The 26,682-nt window shown below is 44.7% G+C and overlaps 1 protein-coding gene across 14 annotated transcripts in view; it reads right to left on the bottom strand.

Moving 5' to 3' along the window:
• ATXN1 (ataxin 1) overlaps positions 1-26,682 on the bottom strand; it is a 405,775-nt gene that overhangs the window by 164,816 nt on the left and 214,277 nt on the right. For 13 of the 14 annotated variants that reach the window (XM_061147568.1, XM_061147571.1, XM_061147564.1 and 10 more), the window contains one exon: positions 19,242-19,302. The gene's annotated coding sequence lies outside the window, so the exon portion shown is untranslated. Of the gene's footprint in view, positions 1-19,241; positions 19,303-24,943; positions 25,003-26,682 lie in introns of all 14 variants that reach the window. The other variant, XM_061147565.1, reaches the window with a different exon arrangement.

The following is a 26,682-nucleotide window of genomic DNA, read 5'->3' as shown; positions in this document are numbered from 1 at the left end:
TGTACATAAATATGTTATTTAAAAAACCTCTTAATCATGTGCTTTAATGATCTAGGGTATGATCTAGGGTGTGGAATACCCAGCTTCTTCACTTCCCCTTTGCCCCCCACCTGCTGTATCTCTCACCCCTTCTCATCCACACTTGGGACCTTCTTTAGTGAGAAATGTGGTCAATGTGGTTAAGACATATGGTCAGTGAAACTCCTAGTTACCAGCTTAGCCACCAGCTAGCAGTTCAGGTTGCTAGAAATGAATATTCTGGATTTTTTTTCTTAAGCCCTCACTGATCCCTATTAACATAAACTATTAGGAGTCAGTCTGCACCCCAGGACTGTCTGGGCTCCACGGAAAGTACACCTTTAAGGAGCAGATGCATCCGGGTCCAAGAGCCTATGGCTAACACATAGCTTATATATGAAACCCATGCAATTTTATGTTCTATATTTTAACACCTCTGAACTTGGGACTTACTTTTTTATAACCTCATGAGCTCATAAAATAAAGTGATAGCATTTCTTTTATTCCCCCAGGAAACTAATCATTACATCTATCATGCATCTCATCACCAGAGGATCAGAGAAATTAGAGAAAACTGGTACATGTTTTACTTTTGAACAGAGAGACTTTTAGTTTAAAATGCTTGCATGACCATGATCATATCTCCGATCTTACAGTGAGAGGACTACAAAGCAAAGTAAAGTAGAAAAGACTTAAAAAGGGTGACAAGTCATTTTAGTGGCTGGCAGAGGCCAGCGGGTGACCTGGACGCAGGCTGGGACCCCATGCTAACTGCTACCCCATAAAAGTCTCCACTGCTTGGCCTCGGGTTCACCATGTGTAAATTACACAGGGCAAATTAAAATTCAAACTGTGTGAAGCCAGTCCTGAATTCTTTCCTACAGCAGCATTCAACAGATCTCTGACCTGGCCAAGAGTCCTCAAGGGGAAGAGTTCAAGCCTGAACCACTCTGCACGGCTGGTTGAGGCGCTAGATGAGGGCAAGAGCCCACCTCTTCCTGTGTTCAGCTCCCCGGCTTCCACTTCTGTAGCTCTAGTTCTACTTCCCAACTTGGATCACAGTTACTGCTTTCTACTTCATATCAGCTCTGTACACCTAGACTGCTGAGCGAGGGGCCCAAACCTGGCCAGACACCATCTATACAGCTCTGCCTCTCAGCTGTGATCAGCCTGGATACCTTGAAACACATAAGGTGGGCCACCAGTCCTCACGGCGAACACGGTGAACACATCAGTAACCCAGATGCCAACCTTGACTCACCAGGACGCCTACCATGTGCCAAGTTTAACCACCCAGCACCAATGCCAACAGACTTTGTTTTCACCAAGAAGTTAAAAGAGCGTGGAAAAGGTCCTTCTATCAGGTGTGCCTGGGGTGCTGGTATCAGTCCTATTTTTGAGTTTCTATCATTAGGTTAGGCTGGGCATCCCCAATCTTATCAAAGTTAATAAGGTAAAGAACGCCTGTGGGCTTCATCGGAAGGGAGAAGGGTACCTACCGCCTTCTAAAATAGGAAGTTACAGTCAGCAGTGCGGTCTGGAGAGTACCCCTTCCAAAAAAGGGGAGGAGGAGGGTGGCATTTAATACGAACTTGAGCCAGATTTGCTGAAAAAGCAGGCTTCATTCCTTAACAAAACGGCAGCTGACTGCTTACCGAGTACTTAAATTTCCTGAAATATTGTACTATAACTGACCCATGGGCGTTGTCACGAGGCCCTTATTCCAAAAGCACAGTCAGGGGCAAAGCAAATCAGGGTCTTGGTGATAACTTCAGATGATGGAGAACAAACTGCTATGCTCCCATCTTTCAGACATTTAAGGAATTTCAGTGTTGCTTCACTTGCCAGACTAAGTGAGTTATAAAAAATCCCTGCTTTCTCATAAAAGCCTCCACAGACCCAGGCACGATGAATGCTGTCCCAGGGAGGAGTGCTATCCCATTTCCTCCTGGAACAAATAATCCTTTTTTTGTGATTCTCCTTTTCGCTTCATCTATGGGACAGTGCCTACTCCCAGGCTGAGAGCATCATGCTTTTGGCAGGGAAATGACTGAAAAATCTTGGCATCGGAGTTTATTATAAACTGGTTACACAGGACTGGAAGACCATCAGAAGCCCTGGAAAAATGAGAACTATTATTTCCAGGGTAACAGAGAGGTTGGGCCTTTTAGCTGGAGATTTGTTTTCATTTGTTCACATGCTGTGATTCATCTTTTGGGTGACAGCAAGCAGGCTGTATCATTTTTAAGTTCATCATTTTATAAGGAACCAAATCCAGTGGAGAAAGTGTTTTAAGGAAAATGGTCATTTGGGATTCTAATGATTTTTTTCTAGTATGGTCTCTAATATTTTTACAAGAGCAAAGTTGATGTTTGCCCACTCCTTCTCCCCTTTTTAATTTCCAGAAAATAAGATTTTTTTTTTGGTGCAGGTCAGGCCACCAAGCAGTAGTTTAGAAATGGAGGATTTTAGCTTTAATTCCCCTCCTCCTTCCTTATTTAATGGTAGTAGCTAGACCAGTCCACAGAACCCGTTTTTATGCTGAGTTCAAGAATCCTGATGTCTTGTTCAGAAGTGTTGGAGGATTGATAAATTAATGTTGGTAAATCCCTTGCAATTCCCAGGTCAAAGATGTGAAATGAGTAATACCAGTATTTGTTTTAGTGGAGTCAAGGTGATGGATTCAGTCCAGTGGGCCTAATTAGCATCCAAAGCTTGTAACTTAAAGGTAGGAGAAAAGTCTTTTGTAGTACTTTTACCCAATTCTCTTTTATGCTCAGAGCATATGATATGCTATGAGTAAAGGGCATGCTCATGAGTATTGATAACACTGTATTAAGTTGATGAAGGTAAAAATAAATGAAAGGATGAGTGGATGAGTAGATAAATGACCCACTGGCAATCAAATACATATACTCCTTCCAGGTTATACATGAAGGCTGCTTCTTTAGAGCCCTGTCTTCCTCACCCAAATTAGCACTGCAGAAACATATCATAGGGTTTTGAGTCTTAAAATAAAATGAAATTCCTTAAGTCAAATCTATGAGAGTTGGTTAAAAACTTTCCATATGGATTTGTCCAATATTTGAGGTAATACAAACATTTTTGGTTTAATATTTGTTACTATCCTTCCCTCTGTTGCCTAAACTGATAAAAATAAATAAAGTTTTTCTATTACATTGTACTTAGAAATTCTCTACACTATAGAAGTTACTTGAAATTAATGAATAAGTAAGTGGATGGACAAATGGGTACGGGATAAGAGGCATTACCCAATCTCAGCTTTGCAAAGTCAGAATGAGCCTTGAAAGCTTTCTTATGCCTCTAGGAAAGGCTGAAGATGTACTGAAGACAGCTACTATCAAAAACACAGAAAATAACAAGCGCTGGCAAGGATTTGGAGAAATTGGAACCCTTGTGCACTGTTGGTGGGAATGTAAAGTGATGCAGCCATCGCAGAAAACAGTATGGAATTTCCTCAAAAAAAAAAAAACGAAAAAACAAACAAAAATAGAACTACCATACTATCCAGCTTGTATATTTCTTAACAAACCTTTATGAGAAATGGGCTCAATCATGATTTTAGTGTTTAAGAACTTCTACTATGTGGAAACTCTTCTTTACACTGAACACTCCAAAGCCAAGTTTATAATTTACTATGTATGCCCAGAATACAAGGGGAAGGCTTTTTCCAAATGCACCAAAGATCGAGTTCCCTTAATTTCTGAGTCCACAGAAAGCTTATCATACTGTTGCTCTCCTAAATTTTAAACAACAACAAAGTACTCTCTATGGAAAACATATTCTCTTGAAACCACCTCCGTCAAAGCTAGTTTTTGAATACTTACAAAAGTCACCTAAAAAAATTGTTTTTTCTTTTAAAGGAAGAAAACAGGTTTAGCTAGTAATTATTCTTGGGAGTATGACTTTACAGCTTCAAACACTGGATATGTCATTATAAATTTTAAAAAGCATTTTAAAGATTGCTTTCTAAAGCAACAGTAAGAGGTTAAATTGTATAGTTGTGAATACATACTCACTGGAAGAACAGAAAAAACTCTCCGTATTGTTTGGTACTCATGCTGCTATAGTATTGGTCCCCAATATATCATACCTTCCTGTATCTATGTTCACATTAACTCAGCTTGGTTATGTGGTTTGTTTTGGCTGGGAAGGTATTTAAAAATGTAATCAATACATATAGACCCAGGTATACTTGTGACTTGGGATAAAATTCCTGCTGACAACAGCATCTCACACAAATTCAAAAGATATTGTATCTCAAATGACTTAAATGGAAGTCAAGATCATCTGCCCTCAAAAAGTATCAGATGACTTATAAAGCAGTTCAAAAGATGATAAAGATAATGATCCTGTAGATTAAAGTTGTAAATAAATTTTACATAATATGAAAGAAGAAAAGAAAGAAATGTTTTTAAGTTAATCTACTCTGACTCCAAACATACTTGTGAGTTTAAGTACAAATCTGATTCTTTGAACTGAATCTCTAAGTCCTTAAAATGTTTATAAGTCAAGTTGGCAAAGGATGGAAGATAGCTTAAATCTGAACCTATTTCTCAGATCCAAACCTCTTCTTGATCTGTATATCTGAAAAGACACAACATCCTACCTGAGATATCTACTAAAAATAATTTTCACCACCTTAAGAAAGCTACTATCAAAAACCGAAAATAACAAGTGTTGGCAAAGATGTGGAGAAATTGGAAACCTTGTGCACCATTGGTGGGAATATAAGATGATGCAGACACTGCAGAAAATAGTATTGAGGTTCCTCAAAAAATTAAAAATAGAATTACCACACAATCCAGCAATTGAACTTCTGGGTGTGTACCCAAAGAATTGAAAGCAGGAACTTGAACAGATATTTGTACACCCATGTTCATAACAGCATTATTCACAAAAACCAAAAGATGAAAGTCACTCAAATGTGAATAAACAAAATGTATATATGTACAGTGGAATATTATTCAGCCTTAAAAAGAAGGAAATTCTGACATATGCTACAATATGGATGAACCTTAGGAAAACTGTGGTAAGTGAAACAAGTCAGTCACAAGGACAAATATTTATATGGAATCTAGAATCCACTTACATGAGGTAGTGATAGTAATCAGCTTCATAGAGATAGGAAGTAGAATGGTGTTTGCCAGGTCCCCAGGTGGAAGAAGTGTGGGAAGTTATTGTTTAATGAATGTGGAGTTTCAGTTTTACAAGATGGAAACAATTCTAGAGACTAGTCGCACGACACGTGTGTATTGATACTGAGCTGAACATCTAAAAATAATCAAGATGATAAACTGTAGGAGTATTTTACCACGATTTAAAAAAAAAAAAAAGAATGTATACCTTAAACTCAACATTTTCAAAACTCTGTTCTGTGCCTCCTCATCCCTATGAATAACACATTCCTTTCCTTTCTTGCTCAAGCCAGAAATCTTGGAATTATCCTGAGAATACCTCCCTATCCTTCATCCACATCAGAAACCTGCAAGTCCTACACAGCTGACCTTGAGAAAACATGCACCTTGAACTCCTATACTTCTAACGTTGCTGCCACCATTCAAGTCTAAACCACTATCACTTCCTCTCTTGTCAGCTTCAAGTTCCCCCCAGCCCCCCATTCCCTGTTTTCTTGCCATCCTCCAATCCACCGGTCTACCAAGGCCCTCATGTGACTTTCCAGGTACTTACAATAAAATCAAACCTCCTTGTCCAGTCCAGGGCTCTTCATTACCTGCGGCTTGCCAGCTCTAACTTAATCTCCGTCTCACTCACCCTGGCCTTCAGTCACTTGGGTTCAAGTTCAGGTTCTTTGAAAGTGCCAAGCAGTTCTCACCTCAAGGCCTTTGCATATGCCACTTGCTCTGCCTACCCTCAGTTCAATGTCATCTCTTAAGCACATAAGCTCCTTGAGGGCAAGACTTTCAATCCTTAGCACAAATTTAAAAAATCATGTCAGATAGCAAAAAGTATCATGAAAAGAAGCAGAGCAGGGTAAGAAGCCTGAGGTGCTATTAATATTTTAGATAGAAAACACAAGGACGACCTCTTGCAAGTGGCCTTTGCATATTCATCCAGGTCATTTTCCTGTTCAAACATGCTTAAGAGCGCCTTCTGACTTTCTTATTTATGGTGATTATGCAACTACATTTCTAATCATTCAGGATTAAAACCCTGATGTCCAACTTCTGACCCTTCTCTATCCAATCTATTCTCTAGTCTCCCTACTGCTATTTTTAGTCACATTATCTCTCTTATCACTTCCTGTCTGGAAAATGATGTCCCTCCCCACTCTACTCCATCCTTTACACATATGCTAGATTAATCTCTTTAAACTACAGTCTCAATCAATTTACTTTGTTGTGAAATCTCTTGTTGTCTGATTTAAGTCCAGACTATCTCTGCCTGACAGTCCATAGCACCACTTCTATTGACCTTTCCAGCTGCATCTCACATCTTCCCAATCCCAGGCAAAAGGGCTGCTTCTTCCTTGGACATAGTCTTTGTTTCCTAGAATCTGTGCGTTTTGACTCATTGGCCTTCACCATCCTACCCACCCCTGCTGTAGACTAACCTAAACCTCAAGTCCACTTTCAAAAATCACCCTCTCCATGAAAAATTTCCAGATCTTCCCAATCAGAAATGATCACTTCCATCTCGAACTCCCTAGGACATATTTTTTTTTAATCTTAATTATACATTTTATTAAATTGCCTTTTATGCCATAATTACTTGTATACTTTTTCCTGTCACTTTTCAGCTCATAAGATTCTGGAGGCCACAGCCTGTATCACCTGACACCTTGTTTGCTGTAAAGTCACTACGTCTTGTCTGACTTTTTGTGACCCCCATGGACTGCAGCATGCCAGGTTTCCCTATTCTTCACCATCTCCCCGAGTTTGTTCAAGCTCATGCCCATTGAGTCAGTGATGCCATCCAACCATCTCATCCTCTGTCATCTTCTCCTCTCAACTATTATTTTGTTTCCCTGAGTTCAGTCCTTGGACCAGCAGCACTGGTATCACCTAGGAGTTTCTTAGAAATCCAGAATCTTGGCCCCACCCTCAGTCCTGGGTGAGGGAACCCAGAACCTGCATTTTAACAAGTGATTCCTATGCATTTGATCGCGTTCATGCTAGCCACTCATTTCATATCTTATTGTCTTCAGATATCTTCATATCTTATTGTCTTCATATCTGATTGTCTTAACTGACTAGGGAAAAAAATGATCAAAAACAGAACATAACTTACACAATCCAAAGATAATTGTGAATGAATAAGGCTTTCATTATGTAAAACTGTATTAAAGCTCCATAGTCAGTGAAAGGTTAACTATCAATCTTCTGAGTGAGGAAGACAAATCTTGCCGTGGCCAACAGCTGAGAAGATTTTGTGGTTTTATAAAGCTTGTCCACTTGTGAGTAGGAAGCCAGCTGAGGATTTGACCAAATGCTTCCCTGGTGGCTCAGCTGGGAAAGAATCTGCCTATTACAATGTGGGAGACCTGGGTTCGATCCCTGGGTTGGGAGGATCCCCTGGAGAAGGGAACAGCTACCCACTCCAGTATTCTGGCCTGGAGAATTCCATGAACTGTATATAGTCCATCAGGTCGCAAAGAGTTCGGACACGACTGAGTGATTTTCACTGGCCTAACTTCACTGGCCAATATTATAACTCTCCTGTAACACATCGGTTGTGAAAATATTTACATCAAAGCTTTGAAGAGTTTTCCATCACATCCAGTAGATTATAACACAAGTGTGCTGTAGATATAAGGTTTCTCATTTGGAGGAACAGCAGCACTAGTTTTCTCTGCTCTGTAATAAAGCTTTGGATTTTTTCCTACTTGGTAGACAAAGCATAGTAAGGAAATACAGACGTGATGTGACACGTAGTCAGCTCCCAGGAAGTAGGTGTTTCCTGGGGGATGGGAGGCAATGGCCGTGGGGACGGGCCTGCCTCAAAGGCACCGTGCTGGCCACTAGGGGGCACCCGCGTGCGAATCAAATCAGCCTGCCTTCAGACTTCAAACAGGAGCTACCCGGCAGGAGAACCGACAGGGCAAAACCACCGCCCACGCCCCCTCACAAACGGGCAGGGAGCAACTTCCGCGGCGGGAACGATCCCTCACCTCCTTGGGCTTGTAGCAGAAGAGACTGTGTTCTGAGCTGGCGTCTGCTGCAGGACGAGGGGCTGACTCGTAATACTCTTGCCTGCAGGTCGCTCCATCTCCGTTGTTGGGGGGTCTCGGACCTTCCGCTCTCCCTTTCTCTCTCAGAACCATCCCAGCCACACAGAGGGCCCGGGCCATCCCCCTTCTTCTCCAGACTACCGTCTCGGGATCTCGGAAGTTCAAATTGATAGACGCCGCTTTTGCAAAAGTGGCCTCCGGGGAGCGGGAACACGAGACGTGAGGCTGGGGAGGCCTGGGGCGAACAGGATCGCCCCTGAGGGGGAGCAGCAGCGGGAAGGGAGAGGGTCAGTCTCAGGCCACCGCGCTGCCCAAGCCGTTAACCCACCGACAGAGGAGCGGCCCAGGCGGCTGGCCGGCCCCCTGCACCTGTGTGGCTCAGAGTGTGGCCGCGGCCTCGCCCCACCACCTTTCTCCTCACCGGGTCCCTCTCAGCTCTGGGCAGACTCCAGGGTGGGTCTAATTACAGGACGCGACGCCCGGAGGCAGCCAGGTGTGAGCTGGCAGCGGAACACACGTGCCGCCCCTCCCCGGGCCTCCCAGCGACAGGGATGCTCTCACCCTCCAAGCCGCTCCTCAGCCGCTCTGCCACCCAGGGCTGATAGGAAAGGTTTTACCGCAGAGTTTTCATACATAGACCCCCCTTCCTCAGAAAGCCCCACTGATTAGCGTGTCCCTAAATAACTCCCGCAGAAAACACCAGTGTCTCTGATGCTGTGGAGCCGTAGCATCTACCATGATCACAGAACCAGGAGACAGCTGGAGGCGACGAAAGGACGACCTCCAATCCTGTTCCCAAACCCTCAACTCTGCGGAAAGTAATGCACTGTAAATGAAAAGGGAAGCAATGGCTTTGTTTACTCTTCTCTTGCAATTAGGAACCTGTACTCCATGGACACCCATTTTGCAAATACTTATTTAAAAAAAAAAAAAAACCGCTCCCAAGTTCTAAACATTTAAAAGACACTCTCTTTTAAGACAGAAACAACTTTAGAATGCAAGCCCTATTTTTTCCCCAATATGTCAGTAAGCAAAGAGCAACAGAATGGGCTGAGCCCCGTCTATGGCTGAGCCTATGATGTTTGCTCGAACTTTGCCTGTAGGTTTTCAGACACCAAGAAGAGCAGTGATGGCCTCCCTCCTGCAAGTCAGAGTCAAAGCCCAAGTCAATTAGCAACAGAAGAATATGCATTACAACAGTGACCTGAAGAGTGGCTCAGGTCCTCCCGCACCCCACTGCCACCCCCTAAAGAACAACGAACAGCCAGCATCACTTTCTAGGAAATTTGTCAGTGGCTGTGATCACATGTCCTCCTTCAACGTAGATCTCCTTTGACCAAATATTGCATAGCAACGATGTGGTTAAGAGGCCCCTGGGACTCACCGCTGACACAGAAGGCTTTGTAAGTGACATATCTGTTCAGTATCTGTTCTTTTTAGCAAAGCACATTTCCAAAGTTCAGCCAATGGCTAGGGAAACGTTTGGGCCGTTGAGAATCCTCTCTCTGGCAACAGAGCTAATCTCCTGTATGAATTTTTCAGTCCCTGCACTGAGAAGATGTCTTAAATACCCAGCAACATGTTTATCTTCATTAAACAGTGAACGCCCTTTCAAAATCTGCCAGGACAGAGATTATTGTTCATGCTAATGGAAAGTGATCAAAAGCCCACAATGCTTTAGCTAGCTTACTCTGAAGCCTGTTCCTGCTTGAGTTTCTCTGCAAAGTACATCAAAAGAACATAGATATCACTGGAAACTCAAAATGTTTACAATCTTCTAGTAACGAGTGAGAGGCTACACATTAAACTCTACAAGATGGGGGAACAAAGTGGATCTCCACCTTCTCCCTGAAACACAATACATCATAATCTATACATAGTTCAGCCTGTCTGTCTAAATGTACACTCTCCCCCATCCCAGACATATTCTAGGCTTCCGACCATCTTGCTATATCAAATAAATATTGCTTAAGAATCAGTCTAACAAACTGGCGATTTTATGGGTTGGCAAGAGGGCTTGAAATGAGGAGGAATGCCAGATATCTCCCATGTCAAGTGGGACCCTGGTTTGAAGAAGGGGCAAAGCTTTCACAGAGAGGCAGTACAGATGTCAACGAGGGCAAGCAGGAGGGTCTACCTAGCAAGGGAAGCATCAGGAAGGTCAAGGGCCTTCGAGGAAGAGGGACGGCAACCTGAAGGCCTCCTCCTCTATCACGCTTTCTGCATCCCTGGCTGGAGATGCCTGCTTCCAAGAACCACACAGAAAGCAAAGAATAAAGGCAAGCGATTAGGAGTTTTCTTCTCCCCTGTGAGCATCTCTCCAGCCTATAGTCAAGGAAAAGAGACTGGGGCTGATGAACTCCTGAGTCCCAGGAATCTGGCACCCAGCCTGGTTCTTGGGAGCTGAGTTTAAATTGTGTGCAGTTCACACACTTTGCTCCTCTCATTAGACTGTCCTCTACCATTAGAGGCAGGAGCCTATGAAATGTGACAGGACGAATCCCAGGAAGTAAAAGGGGAATGCAAACTGTTTCTCCTCTCTCCCATCAAACAGCCTCCTTTCTCCTCTCCTTCAAATCAAAACTGGCACTCTCCTGTTAGACCAAAAAAGAGAAAATGGTGTGCAGTGACCTGGTGAAGCTCAGATGAATTGTCAGCTTACAAAAATTTGACCAGCCAGTAAAATGTTACCACGTACCTCCCAGAGCCTTGCAAGCTTGTGTCTGGTAATGAGGCAAACCAGGAGGAAAGAGAGACACGGTTCTGAGCGTGGACCACAAGCCCTCTCTCATCAGTGACGAGATGCCCCAACATTAAATTCTACTTTTTTGCTCATGTTTAAGCCATTTTATCTCCACCAGAGGGCCAGGATGGAGATGAAATTGTCATCTGATGACTTTGCTGCTGATTTAAGAACTGATCCAAGACCTTGGGGAGGGCAGGGCAGCGAAGGAAGAGAGATATGAAAAAGTTAGGGTCAAGACAACACTCAGTTACTCAAAGGGGGCTCATCTTAGTCTAAGGTGATCCTCCAGTTCTACCCAAGAAGCCTCAACTCACAGAATGACACTGTCATTAAAATAAGCTCAATATATATATATTGCTCAATATATATACATTGCTCAATGTATATAAATATATATAACATAGGATATATATATATAACATAGGATATATATATAACATAGGATATATATATATATAAAACATATAGGATACCTTCAATGACTACTTGGGCTCAGAAAAGTCCATTATCTCTGACTCCTTCCATTGCTTCTTACATCCAAACAATCACCCTGTCCTGGTCAAGTCTTTCCTTGTAGAGTCGACCACATCTGCCCCTTCATAACGCTCCCAAGTTTTCAAAATCTTATCTTCTTTTCCTGTAATAACCTCCCAACCATGGCCCCTGTCTCTGGTTTTCTCCTCACCACCTCTTACGCTGTGAACACAGTTATAAAGCTAATCTCACTGAAACAGGAGTGGTTCCATCACCAACTTGCTGAGAAACATCCAGTGACTACCAACCTCCACTTTAAGACTGTGTCCATAAGCACTGCCCTGTCCATGCTGAAACAACATGTACTCAGAGCCCTCCCTCTCCCCTCCACGACCTGTCCCTGCCCCCAGCCCCCAAACAAACAAGCACCATTTTCAAGAATCTGTGAGTGAGCACAATCATGGGCCCTCCAACATTCAGGCTTCTCTGGATCAAATACTACATCCGGAGACATGGTTGAAAGGCACATTCTTTAGTCACACACATAGTATGAACTCACCCTACGTTTCTAGTACAATCTTCCCACATCTATGAACGCACCACTTTCCATATGGATTCACGCCCACAGCTTCCAACTCATTGTTCACATTCAACTGCTATGCCTTGCTCAGCTATGTTTTGCCCTTGGCCAGATATTTCTTCTGGGGAAGGAAATGACAACCCACTCCAGTACTCTTGCCTGGAAAATTCCATGAATGGAGGAGCCTGGTATGCTACAGTCCATGGGGTCGCAAAGAGTTGGACACGACTGAGTGACTTCACTTCAGATGTCCCTTCTCCATTGACCTAGAGCAGGATGCACAGTCTGCCAACCCCAGGACTGGGGGGGGGGGGGGGGGGGGGGCGCGGGTAGCAGGTACACCTTTGATAGCCTGATGCCAGAGTGCAGTCAGATACTGCTGGGCTGGAATTCCAGCAGCATCCTGGACAAGCTAACCTCTCCTTAATTCAGTGTCTTCATTTTTAAGGGAGGATAGCGATCTCTACCTTGTTCAGGAGGAACCAGGCTAGGAGGGCAGCCAGATAACACATGAACCAAGAGGTCGGGCTGCAGATAGACAGTGACTGTCTGGTCAACTGTCCAGATGTGGCTGAGACAGGGCTTAAGCCTGGAAGGCTGGGGAGTGGAGCTCACCCCCCAGCTGACTTGGATCTAACCTGCCCAGGTCTTCATGACTTTCCACTCACCGTGATGAACTAACGTTAGCTCTGCTACTTTATTATTATTATTAATGCTCTTTTGAGTCAATAACATTGAGGCAGGCTTAACTTCAAGTCTGGGTTTGGGGGCTGGCACGTGCATTCCTGATACAAACATGATCAGGGATGAGGTGTCACTCATCCCTAGGTTCACCCACTCCTTCACCCTACAGGTACTCATGAGACACCTACTGGGTGCTGGGTGAAAGAAAACCAAAACTGAATGAGCAGACTCAAAAGATGGGAGCTTATGTATAAAAGACTGAATTCCACGTTTAGGACATAGCAGGGGGCACATGCCTCTTGCAAGGCAACGCTTTCATCACTGGTACAATTCTGCAGGTTTTCTCTCTCCCCCTGTGATCATGAGGAAGGCCTCTAGGATGAAAAGATCCACGTAGCCTGCATTGGGGAGCTATGTGTGGAGAACAGGGTCTTGCAGAGACACCAGATCCACAGTGCACACTCGATGAGGGAGGAGGGAACTTCTACTTTAAGCCAGTGAGAGTGCAGGACAGACTCTCTGCAGCACAAGCCCATCCTGTCCTGACTAATATGATGGCTTTCATTTCCTCTATCACCATTTGGCAATTAATCATGTGTAATAATGCCTTGTGATCATCCTTATACTCATTGCCCTTTACTTTTTTTTAAAATTTCCTTAACTTTACCTGTCATCATGCCTCTTTTAAGCAAGAGCCTCTTAAATATGGTGACCTTCGTTTCTACTCACAGGGCTCTCCTCTTCACCCTCCAATCCCCCTAAATTTAGCAGTGAGCCTTGCATACAGCAACTGTTCAACTCATAATTGATGATTTAACATTTTCCCATTAAGAAATAATCCCCCTAATATAATGACAATTATTTACTCTCAGTAACTAATGCCACTCCACTGGCGTGGATAATTAGGAATTAAGCACAATAGCTACTATAAAACTTTAGGGACTCACCTGGGGCCTATGTCAGCATGGCCTCAGGATTCTTTGTCAAATAATCCTAGGTTGGCTTGGTGATCATCTCTTATTTGTGTTGATCCCAGCATCTGTGGCCCTGTTTAATGATATGTTTCTGGGCTTCCTATTCATTCATCTGTACATTTAAACAGTCCTAAGGACCAGCAATGATAACAGCTATGGAAACATAATAGCCGTGAGACCGTAGGCTAGTCACCTCATCTCTCTATGCCCCAGTGTGCTTATCTGTAAGGTGAGAGTGAAAAAATGTATCTTGTAAGGTTGTTGTGAGAATTGCATATGTTAATATGCGTAAGGTACTTAGGAAGTTAAGTACTCAGACACAGCAGTGGGGCTTCCTAGGTGGCACAGTGGTAAAAAAAAAAAAAAAAAAAAAACCACCTGCCAATGCAGAAGACACAAGAAATGTGGGTTTGATCCCTGGGTTGGAAAAATCCCCTGGAGGAGGAAATAACAATGCCTAGAAAATTCAATGGATAGAGTCTGGCGGGTACAAAGTCCTGCAGGGTTGCAGAGAGTCAGACACAACTGAGCGCACACACACATTAAACGCTAAAATCATTTCCTGAGCACCTGCTGTGTGGCAGATATCAGAGGAACAGGCATGAATAAGAGGCTCCCCGGTTCCTAAGGAGTTTACTATCCAGTAAAGGTGATTAAATATTGATACGTAAACAAGTAAGTGAATTGAAGTGTTACAGAACCGGATCCAGAAAGTGCGCACGCGCACACGCACACACACACACACACACAGAAAAGGCAGACTTGCATGCACACACAGCTGCACACACTCACGTGTACACAACTCCTGGAGACTGCTTACAAACAAGACAGTGCTCCTTTCCCCTGGAAGAAAGGAAATTGGAAGGTTCCATGGAGAACTGACAGCTGACCTGAGTTTATGATATGAATAAGGTACATGCCAGGCAAGATAAGGCACAAAGACATTCAAGTAATTAAATGTAAGAAGAGGCAAAAAAACATTTATTCACGTATTCATTCAGCAAAGATTTATCAAATGCCTCCTCTGTGCGTGTATTGGTTTAAGTCCTGGGACACAGCAGTTAATGATCCTGACAAGATTTCTGCTTTCGCTACCTTCTAACAGAGGAGACTAACAATAAACCAGTTAACAGATACACAAACCAAGGAGCTAGGAAGAAAACCCAGTGTGCTGAGATGGCCAGAGGGAGACTGGGGACACACCAGACTCCCTCCCTCCACCTGTAGAAGTGTAGAGACAGGCAAGAGCAGAGCCACAGGCCAACACCAGACTCCATCCCTTTGTTTTTCCACGGGAAGAATTTTCCCTAAACCCTCCTAGCCTCCTATTCCATCCTTTTTCTTTCCCAGGAATGTGGAGTGAGGTACCTGGCTGGGGGCTAAAGCCAGGGTGGACCACACCTCTCCCTGGGAAACCATAACTTCACTGGGTAGAATTACGCTACCACAGGGGAGGGAGGGGGAGAATTAGGTTCTCTTTTTCCTTCCTTCTTCACACAGACAGTGGCCCACAGGCTCAAACCTTTCCTGCAGGTAGACTGTGACCCAGCCCAGACCAGAGAAGCTCTTTGAGAGTCTCATCCTAAGATACAACTTCTCAGTTAACAGTTGCCAGTCCCAGAAGTTCACCCTGGCTCCATCTGCCTTATTTCACTTGTCTTATTTCTCAGTTGGCTCAGGACTTGGGAAGGAGCGAGTACTCTTCGAAAATACAGGTTTTCATACAATAAAAACCTTCCCTCCCTCAACAGACCTCAGAACTAAATCAGGAAGCACTATCCTCATCTATCAAACCTGTCATCTTAATGAAAAATCCTTCAAATCTCTTAATAGCTCCAAAGACACGGTTGGGGTTTGACTGAGAGGTCTAGCTCAAGAGGTATAAAAAGGCAAATACAACAGAAATAGCAAATATTGGGGGAGAAGGGAGATGACTTCAGTGCCACTGTGAAACCCTAGGGTACACAGTTCATGGTCCGTAGCCACAAGGAGGAAGAGGAAACGTGAAATCTTTAGATAGTCTTACCTTGTGATTTCATATCTACATGTTTTTTTTTAAAACCACACCAGGAAACGAAATTTTTGAATGTATCTTTTCTCTTTTAAAAATTTAAAAACGTTTAGTATTTACACACTTGCCTCATTGCTTCCTTATGAAGCTGGATGAGACCAAAACATTATCATGAAGAAATATCAATGGTATAGTTACTATCTACAAGACCCAGTTCTGAGCATTAGAGAGATAATAATTTTTAAAAAGATGAAGAGTAAAAAGGATGGCTCCTAGGTTCTTTACCTAAAAAGACTGCTAAGGCCCCCAAAGTGTTATGTATCAAAAAAGGAGATACAAGTCAAATGTCAAATAGATGGTAAAGATTTTTTTAAATGAGTCAGTAGTTTGGTGGGGGGAAACATTTGCTAATATCCGGAGGGATTACAATGGTATCATGGAGGATTTTTTTTTTTTTTTTTTTTGCCACACACATGGCATGTGGGATCCTAGTTCCCCGACCAGGGATTAAACCCACACCCCCTGTATTTTAAGTACAGAGTCTTAACCACTGGACAGTCAGGGAAGTCCCCATGAAGGATTTGAGAGATGAGAAAATGCCAAAGAAATGTGAAAACCCCACCCACACACACACACTCTGGAGAGACTGCAGTTAGAAACTGCACCTCTCGTGGAAGCCCCGAGAAGATACGCCATGTGCGAAGGATTGCTGGGTGCAGCCCTACAGGGCCTGGCCTCGCACTTCCCCGAGAGGGCTCTCCTCAACCCCCCGTGGACCACGTTAAATGTGGCCTGTTTCCCTGGATTCCACCCCGCTCCGTTTCCCTGTCCACTCTCAGCCAGGAGCAGCTGAGCGCCATGTACAGGAAGCACTCTGCCCACCGTGCCCCTCTGCCAGGGCTGCCTGGCCAGAGGGCTGATTAGAAGAACAGGCTCTCACTGACTCGGGCTGGGCGGTTCTCTGCCAGCACACTCGGGGCCCCGCAGAATTTTACTACAGACACCGCCTTCCCCTCGCCGAGCCCCCGGCTCGGTGGGACAGGAGGCAAGTGTTGATAGCAAAGACGGACAACAATGACCCAGTCCACACGCTCTCCAGGAGAGGAAAGGCGGGCCGGGATAACATGGAAAAAAGGCGGGGGGCACGGGGCTGTGTTCATCCTGCCCAGGACACACGGGCTGCCTCGGCCATGATATTTTTTCTGGCTGCAGAGACATGTTGCTATGTAACCAATACATGCCACTGCTACTTGGCCTCTGGCAAAATCGCAGCGCTGGCGGGAGTGTTTCCCTTAAAGGGATACCATCGAGTCCGGGCGCTGTTCCAGCCCCACCGAATACCATGAGCTGGAGCCCGGTGGACCCCTGTTTCACAAAGTGGACCCTTGTACGGCACATGAGCCTGGATGGTACCAACACGAGGCGTGGGGATCGGCCTCTGAGTTGCTTTTTAAGAAACTCACAGCTTCGGTGTATTTTTGGTTCCCCACACCCAGTAAAAGCAAACAGCGTGTAGTTTTGGGGAATAATGATTTGATGCCTCCTGACTGTGGACTTCAAACGACTTACAACCCAGCAGGAAACTGAAGTTGCCATAAGTGGCTCAGTGTGGATTCACGTGGTCCTTATTTCCCTGCTTTACCGTTCCTCAATTCATACCCGTCTCTACCAGTTTTTTACTTAAAGAACAGCACAAAACAGGCAAGGAATTCGGCACTTTCTGCCTCTCCCCAAGGCCCTTAACTGTCTCCTGTTTTAGTCATGATCAATCTCTTGGTTCCACCGAGAGCCTCCGATTGCCCCAGGGAGCAGCAGACCTCGGCGTTCCACGTTACAGTGGTGTGCTCTGGGGGATAAACCTTCTGGGCTTTTCTTGGATAAGATGAGGGAATGGAAACCCTCACAGTTCTAATGATGCACAGTTCACACACAGGGAGTACGTGGGGACAGGAGACATCAATTCTAGAGTAATAAGCAGGCGAGATAGGCAGTCCTTAGTGAGTCAGCAATCCATGTTCTAAATTCTGTACAGTACGCGGGTAGAAAGTGGACTGTCTCTGTACCCTGATGAGCAGAAAAATCAAGTTCCTTTTCAAGGACTCCAGGAAGGGCCGAAGAGAAGCCCTCAGTCTGTCAAGATAAAGTGATTAGGTTGAGAAGTGGGATACAATGAGGGACATGGGCTCTCAATACTAGGTTTAGACCAAGCTCTAGAGGTGATGAGACGTTTCAGAAACAAGTGCACTTAGATCATCCACCTTCTGGGATCCCACATTTGTACATTCTCCATAGTACCCTCCAACGCACTCTCATGTAAAAAGCATACCTTTTTTTTTTTAGAGAAGGAACGCTCCTCTGAGAGTCTATGACTACAGACCAAATTTGCACAGGACGGCCAGAAACCTGCTCGGCCCCGCTCTGCAGGTGCAGGCGGTCCCGGGCGGGGGCGTGCCGCCCTGCAGCTGGCCCGCACGCACTGCAGGTGCGCCTCGGAGTCTAGCAGCAAAGCAGGTGGACCCCGGAGCCCCAGCACGTGACGGGGTGTTGCAAATGCGGTGGTTTGGGAAAGGGGCAAAGGAAACAAAAAACAGGCCTTTTCAGAAGAGGTCCCAAACAAAAATGGTTCTGGATACCGCCATGCCATCAGCTTCTCTAGGTAGTAGCCAAGTACGAGAAACTTAAACAGGGGAGAGTGCTCCTCCTGCCACTTGTCTTGAAAGACGGAGGTATGGTGTGGTGAGGGTGCGTTCAGTCGTGTCGGACTTTGCGACCCCATGGACTGGAGCTCACCAGGTTCCTCTGTCCCTGGGATTTCCCAGGCAAGAATCCTGGAGTGGGTCGCCATTTCCTCCTCCAGGGGAACTTCCCAACCCAGGGATCAAACCTGGGTCTCTAGCCTCTCCTGCATTGGCAGCAGATTCTTTACCATCAGGATAACATCAGGTTGAACCACCTGTTAACTGTATTCTCAGAGGTCACTGGGGTTCAAAAGACAGCACTGTGTGGGGTTGGGGGGCCATGACCGCACACAGCTGAGAGTCCAATGCCTCCCTCATAATCTAGGCTCAGAAGAGGGTGGCGGGGGGAACGGAAGCCCTCGGGACCTCAGCTGTCCCATCTGTACACAGGGGCTTTGCCAGATGGGCTCCAATGTCCCATCTAGTGCTCACATCCTATTATTCTCTGTCGTGGTGTTAAGACAATATGTCACATGAACAAAATGCATGGGTTCTCCTTGCCCACGGCCATGGTTCTGTACATCAGCCACTGGAGGAAAAAAAAAAAATCCCCTCTCATCCCTTCTGCAAAATGAACAAGGTAACAGCAACAAAGAAGACCAACTTAGAGGAGACAAAACCTGTGAACAGCCAAAACAAACGGCAGGAAAACACCAGAGGGAACCGTCCCCTCGGAAGGGAAGAGGAGACGCAAGGAGTAGGAAGAGTATCTCGGCCCCAGGTGGGAGAAGGCCTACGGATTATGAGTGCCTACCGAGCGAGGCGAGTAAAACACACACGTGAAGGAGTCAAAGGATCACTCACCCTGTGAAAACAGCAGTCTGGTCTCTCTTCACCCAGAAAATGGATTAATTTCTTTGGAAAACTGGAAGAGACAAAGAGATAAAAAATAAAACATTAAACCCATCCTATAAATTGGCTCGGGGACGCGGGCCAGGAAGATGAGACCCCCTAGCCCCGGGCCCCTGGTTACTTACTAGGCACACAGCTAATGTCTGAAGACCGTGGACCTCCCACCGCTTGGCTGACTACGCGGATTTTAAAGATGGAGCTCTGAACAATTAATATGAGGAAAATAATTGCGTGCATGATTCCTTTATCTCCGGAGGAGTGAACCTTTGAAAAAGGAGCGTCGTGGGGCTGTACCCTGTGGGTCTTCAAGCCTTGTAGCTGCCCAGGCTCGAGATGGGAGGAAGAGCCCAGCGACAGTGACATCTGGTTTACTGGACAAGCGGGTCCTCCACCGAGGCCTTGGAGAGACAACACCCCGCGTGCGACAGACAGTGAGCAAGACACAGACATGGCCGCACTCCTCATTAACTGGGGGATGAGGCTACCATTTATAGGGGGAATAGAGGGCAGGTGGGCTCCACCAGTTACCAGGGAAACCCAGAGGTTAGGGCAGAGCAAGCACGTAGGCAGTTACTGATTAAGCCCTGTAATTAGGGGATTGGAGAGTCATGTGAGTGAAGCCGAGCCTGGTCGGGCAGGTGATATAGAGACCAAGGGAACTGCCATCTTGATCGGCCTGACCATACAATACATAGTCCACATATATCTTGGTGCCTGGGAAATCATTTTTAGGTAGACCTTTAAAAACCCCATATCTGCACTCCCACAATGGGGCTAACTGAAGATGTCTTCATAGTAACCAGAGCATCCCATCACGTCACTCTGTCTTCTCCCAAAATGGGGCACCCAGAACTCCAACCACCCCCCCGCCCCGCGCCACTGCCACTGAAGTCCATGACCCCAACGGGATCCGTAATTAAGCTCCTACGGGAAGGGGGACTTGGCAGAGAGGCGCCCACATATCAGGCGGACTGAGTAATCCCGTGAGGAAGCCACGGTGTCTGAGATAAAGTGTGGGAAAGAACCGAGATGATGTGAGTGTTGGAAGAGGAAGCCTGGAAGACAAAGGCAGATAAGGCGGTGACAGCCACAGACCGTTTAATCTGCATCACCCAAGGAACTCGGCGCAAGATCCAAGTTTTTAAAAATTTCCACAGGCTGTTTTCAAGACGGCTTTGCAGGTTCAGGAGGGGAGGAGGCAAGGCAAGCCTAGCTCCCCAGCCTGGTAATTTTCACACGATCCCAGAGTCCCAGGGATCCAGTCTCTGGCCACTGCTTTTGCTCCCTCTTCCCTAAAAGGAAAAGAGCACTGCGACCTCCAGGGCTGGATGGGGAGTCTCCACTGGCCACAGATTCCCAGACTCGGTGCCTCAGAATCTTCTAGGCTGCCTTCACAGCCCCAGGGAGGAAGCCCCCTCCCCGACTACCAGCCTGTGCGGGGAGAGGAGAGGGCTACTGAGACCACGCGATCCTGCCTCTTGAGAAGTTCACACCCTGAAACACTGCAATCCCAGAGAGATGGTCCTGCCCCCACTGGTGAAATCTCTGAGCGCCGTCTTTCGAAAGCAATATAATTCACTCGCATACATTAACCTTTTCCTCCTCAAGGCAGACAGGAGGTTGAGAGTGAGATTCACCAGGACCCCACACACTGATTTCAGAGTCAAACCTGAATCTGAGTCTCAGATGTGTCACCCACCACCTGTGCGATGCCGGGGACATATACTTTCGGAACCCTTTCCTCATTTGCATTGATGGCGGTCATAATACCGACTTCACATCATGTCTCAGGTTCTCAGCGTGGTGCTTGGCACGCAGAAGGGACTTAATAAAAAGAAAATCCCTTAATGCCATGCAGCACAACACGTTTACAGATCTGTGATAACAGACAAGAACGGCAGAGAAACTGTGGGTATCTGTATTGTATTCTCTTTTTCTCCACCCCCCAAAAACGAGATGAGAAAAATGAAAACAAAATAAAACCATTTACTGTGAACAATTAGGGCTTGTCAGGTGGCTCAGTGGTAAAGAATTCATCTGCCAATGCAGGAGACTTAAGAGACTCAGGTTTGATCCTTGGGTGGGGGAGATTCCCGGGAGAGGGAAATGACAACCCACTCCAGTACGCTTGCCTGGAGAATCCCATGAACAGAGGAGCCTGGTGGGCTACAGTCCACGGGGTCACAAAAGTCGGACACAACTAAAGCGACTAGGCACATGCCCATGTGATTACAATTAGGTAATACACATAAGGAGGGAAAAAACCCCAAATAATACAAAGCAGCAAAAGTTCCACTAATAACACTTTGAACATTTTCACTTCTATAGCACCAAGCTCTCAGCTATGCTCAAATATACAGAATATAACATACACATACTTATATAAATAAAATCATATACATACATACAATGTATTCATAACATTCTATGATACCATTCCTATTGTTCTTGTCTAATATCTTACTTGTTATATTGTAAACCTCTTTTAACATCAACAAATCCATCCCCATCATAATTGTTTAAGGACTACAAGAGTATTGCGATGAAAGAACGAACGACTAAATACATATTTGTTGAATTTACAGAATTTATCAGTATCCCACATTTATGAGAAACAACTACACTTGTGGGAGCCTGTGATTCTTTTGCTTCTGCATCTTCATCAAGATTGAGAAAGGCAGCGTGTATAAATATCAGAAGCCTTAACAACAAAAGATTGTTTTGGTTTGAGTGGGTGTAGCTGAGAAGACTACAAACTAGTACATATACTGCAGGGAATAATATCACAAATCACAATATTCAGTGAGTTTCCAATATATCGAAAGGGGACAAAATTTTAAAGACTAGGACTATCAGTGGATATAGATGCCTCTTTTCAAGTGTGAAAATCGTAAGTCTGAAGTTCAAGAGGTGTCCTGTTTGCGGCCCGATTGTGGTGGAGCAACTTCATGATACAGAGAGAAGTAAACTGGAAATTGTAGACTCCTGTGTGAACCTAAAAATTATAATCACATTATATTAACTAGAAAACTTTTTTTTAAAAAATCAGAATTTACCATATTTAGAAGATACCAAGAATGGGAATGTTTGTGCGGTCTTGATATTTCTAATCTAATTTCCTTCTCAAAGAGAATGGTTGGTTTGGTAAAAAACATATGTGATACAGCTTAACTGAGTTGCACGACACACGCTTGTCCTCAACTGAGAAACTTGTAACTGGAAAGTGAAGGTATCCCCACAATCAGCAGAGTGTAGAGTGAACTCTTCCTCCAGTTATGAATGGAACCCTTTAATGCATTGCCAACCCCGCTCCTACAAGCAGGCAGGAGGTGGGGAATTGCCAGGGAGCACAGAGAAAGAAAGACAGGACGCATTGTGGCAGCAGAGAAATGCCAAATCAGATACCAGCTGAAAAATTCTGGTATCTGAGACCAAAAGTGGAGAAACACAAGAGTTCGACTTGTGAAACCGGAACCTGCAACAAACGCACAGGTGATAAACCCTTCACACGCAACGTTCTAAGCAAAGTTCATGCTTTGTCCAGGTTATACGACTTTTAGGGGAAGCAACAATTTGTGGTGGGGGGCATGTTCTTAGAAGAGATTTCTACTGTTCTATGTCGTCCATGAGTAACAGCATCAACACCTGGAGATAAGAACTTAGATCTTAAATTTTAGCACTGGATGGAAGCAGAGAAAGCCTCTCTTTGACAACTCCCACTAGGGACTTCACTGTATGGAGGAATATGGACTGAGCTACGTTTAACAGATCTCTTTTGATGGTACAGTTCAGGAGCTTGTGAGAAGTTCCTAGATCTAACCATGAACTTCTTACAGGGACAGAATTTCTGCTTTGCTTCACTGTGTCGTGGTCCCTGCTTTCTGCATGAGAGAAAACCAGACGGTCAGGCTGTGTTGTGCAGTATCCAGTATAACGTCTCTTATGCAGTGGAACCTAAATGACACACATTCTTAAATGTGCTTTCAAAGGGACCTGTGCATCCTTTGATGGTGTAGGTAGGCTGGCCCAGAGAACATCCTTTGATGGTGTAGGTGGGCTGGCCCAGAGAACATCCTTTGATGGTGTAGGTGGGCTGGCCCAGAGTACATTCTGTAGAGCAGACCCAGCCATGGAAAATGAGAGTTTAGAGTCTAAGACACCCCCATCCCATTGTGTGTCTCTGGTAAATATGACCTAGCTAGGAAAACTGGGCTGATACTTTCTATTCCACACTTATAACATATTTCTGGACTACCGATTTAGAAAAGTTCTGTGTTGCCATTGTATAATGTTATCCTGAGTAAGCACTGGATTCCTTAATATTAACTATTCCCATCTACTGGGTGGCTAATTATGCCAACAGGGGCTTCCCTGGTGGCTCAGTGGTAAAAAATATGCCTTTGATGCAGGAGTTGCAGGTTCAACCCCTGGGTCGGGAAGATCCCCTGAAGAAGGAAAAGAGAACCCACTCCAGTGTTCTTGTCTGGGAAATCCCATGGACAGAGGAGCCTGGCAGGCTACAGTCCAAGAGGTCGCAAAAGAGTGGGACACGACTTCGCGACTCAACAGCAATACTTATGCCAACAAGTTTTATCTGCTATCTTTAATCCTCACAAAATCTCTGTAAAACAGGTTCTCTTAGACCCAGTGTGCAGATGAGGAAAACAAGATTCAAGGCAAGTGGCCTATTCAAGGTTACATAACCAGTAGGTGACAAAGCAAGAATTCTAAGCCAGGTCTGCCTGGGTTTCCTGGCCAAAGAGAAAAAGAGAGAAGCACTGTGGCAACAAGCATGTGGATTTCTGTATGGAAGCCCTGGTACGCAGCATTCTGTTGAACACAAAAGACAACACTTGCTCCCACTAAATAAGCAGACATTTCTTTTTCAGGTTATAAAATAGATGGGGGGCAGCAAGTGAGGATGTTAGAACCAAAGTCACCCACAACAATGAAGGGTGACTCGTGCCATCCAACAGGCGCTGGGCAAACACACTTCAGGCAGAGGAGCAGGACCAAACTGCTGACAGTTGCAATGAAACAAAACGTAGCCATGGCAAGTCGCTCGAACAATTACTTCGCATCCTTCTGATTATGAGCCACAAGCATGCAATCAACAGCACAGAGACGATCTCAAATGATCTCCATCAGCATTTTACTTCAGCTATCAAAGCAGATGGAACAGACTCTCATCTGACCTAAACACGATGTTAATGACCCACATGCAAAGAAAGTGCAGGCAGAATAATGGCAAGAGGGCAGTGGCCTTGCTGGATGCCAGTCGTCATAATAGATGCATTTTATTTCGTTCAACTTTTCCATTTACTACCTCAGAGTAAATAAATACCATTTATGTGTTTCTCATCTGATACACTTATCCACAGTCTAACTCAATTGAAAGACTTAAGTAAGCTTACAAATTCCCCAGACTTAATAATGCATGTGGTACACATCTCTACAATCATATTCCATTGTACATTTTTGTGAGTTTGCATCTCTCCCGCTCAATTGTCGCCCAGCCCCGAGAGCAAGGAATTGACATCATTTATTTCTGTATTCCCAACATCAAGCCCAGTGTCTGACATCAACAGTTAACAACCAAAATATGCAGAAATGAATGAAGTCTCATTGGACCATAAATAAGAAGGTACACTTACTGAGTGCATGAATGACCCCCAGGTTGTTCTAAGGGCAAGATCTGAATTCCAAAATGTGCCTACAAATTGAAAAGATGATGGTACAAGTTGAAAAGATTTGGGGACATATATACCATGAAAATCTGTTCTTAGGGGGAAAAAAACACACAGATACAAAAATAAGGAAATACTGCCCTCATACCAGCTGAAGAAAATCATTTGCAAGGGGATTGTCACCAGACTGTGCTCAAACTAAAGCCTATAAACTCATGGAGGAGAGAGTATTCTAGGAGCGGTTTCCAAGGAGAGCAATTAAAATCACTATAGGTTAGGAACCACATCTGGAAGAGAAATACTGATTATTAGATTATGGGGGGGTGGGGAAGAACTCAACTTTTCTCTCAAAAAGTAAAGGAAAATGGCTACAAAGTTTTCAATAGGTCAGCGCTAAACCAATGGGCTTTCCTGGTTACTCAGTGGTAAAGAACCTGCCTGCCAATGCAGGAGACATAAGAGATCTGGGTTCGATCTCTGGGTCGAGAAGATCCCCTGGAGAAGGAAACGGCAACCCACTCCAGTATTCCTGCCTGGGAAATCCCATGGAGAGAGGAGCCTGGTGGGCTATAGTCCACGGAGTCGCAAGAGTAGGACATGATTTAGCAACTAAACAGCAACAAATGAAAACTAACACTTTCACTATGAGTTGGGGCAGTAAGACTCATGAAATGGGATAAAGCCTCTATTTTGCCTTTAGATAAATACAGCAAAATGTGACATCTCACCAGATTCATCCATTATTGAGATCCTATTTGGATTGTACTGAATGGTTACCTGCCACTCTGTGTGATAAAGCATTTTCAGGTAGACGTTACTCCAAGCTTTATGATTTCCAGGCAGCCTGTGTTTGTGGGTGATTATGAGTGTATGTTGAGAGTCCCTCGGACTGCAAGGAGATTCAACCAGTCCATCCTAAAGGAGATCAGTCCTGGGTGTTCATTGGAAGGACTGATCTTGAAGCTGAAACTCCAGTACTTTGGCCACCTCATGCGAAGAGTTGACTTATTGGAAAAGACCCTGATGCTGGGAGGGATTGGGGGTAGGAGGAGAAGGGGATGACAGAGGATGAGATGGCTGGATGGCATCACCGACTCGATGGGCATGAGTTTGAGTAAACTCCGGGAGCCTGTGATGGACAGGGAGGCCTGGCGTGCTGCGATTCATGGGGTCGCAAAGAGTCGGACACGACTGAGCGACTGAACTGAACTGAACTGAACTGATGAGTGTATGTTGTATGTGCGCAGGTCTAGAATTTCCAATGATCTCAAAGGGTATTATAAATAATCTTTTTTTAAACTTTTATATTGGAGTAGAGTTTATTAATAATATTCTGTTAGTTTCAACTGCACAGCAAAGTGATTCAGTTACACATATACATGTATCTATTCTTCTTGGAATTCTTTTCCCCTTTAGGTTGTTACATAATATTGAGCAGAGTTCCCTGTGCTATAGGGTAGGTCCTCGCTGGTTATCCAGCAAAGGAGGGATATAGTTTGGGAGTTTGGGATTGAGATGTACACACTGCTGTGCTTAAAATAAAAACCTTTTAAACTGAATATTTAATATCCTTGAGTTGCCAAAACATACTATATAAGCTCCTCAAAGTCTGTACCCGTACACCTTAACAATTCTCCTAGTAATTAGCATAAGTTCACTGCCTGAACGGCTAAAGGGTTGAACAGAGGGCAAAACAAAATCAGCAA

Source organism: Dama dama, chromosome 7, assembly GCF_033118175.1.
Source record: "Dama dama isolate Ldn47 chromosome 7, ASM3311817v1, whole genome shotgun sequence".
Classification (NCBI taxonomy): domain Eukaryota; kingdom Metazoa; phylum Chordata; class Mammalia; order Artiodactyla; family Cervidae; genus Dama; species Dama dama.
The sequence above is the reverse complement of the archived record's forward strand: the minus strand, read 5'-3'. Positions and strand labels throughout refer to the sequence as shown.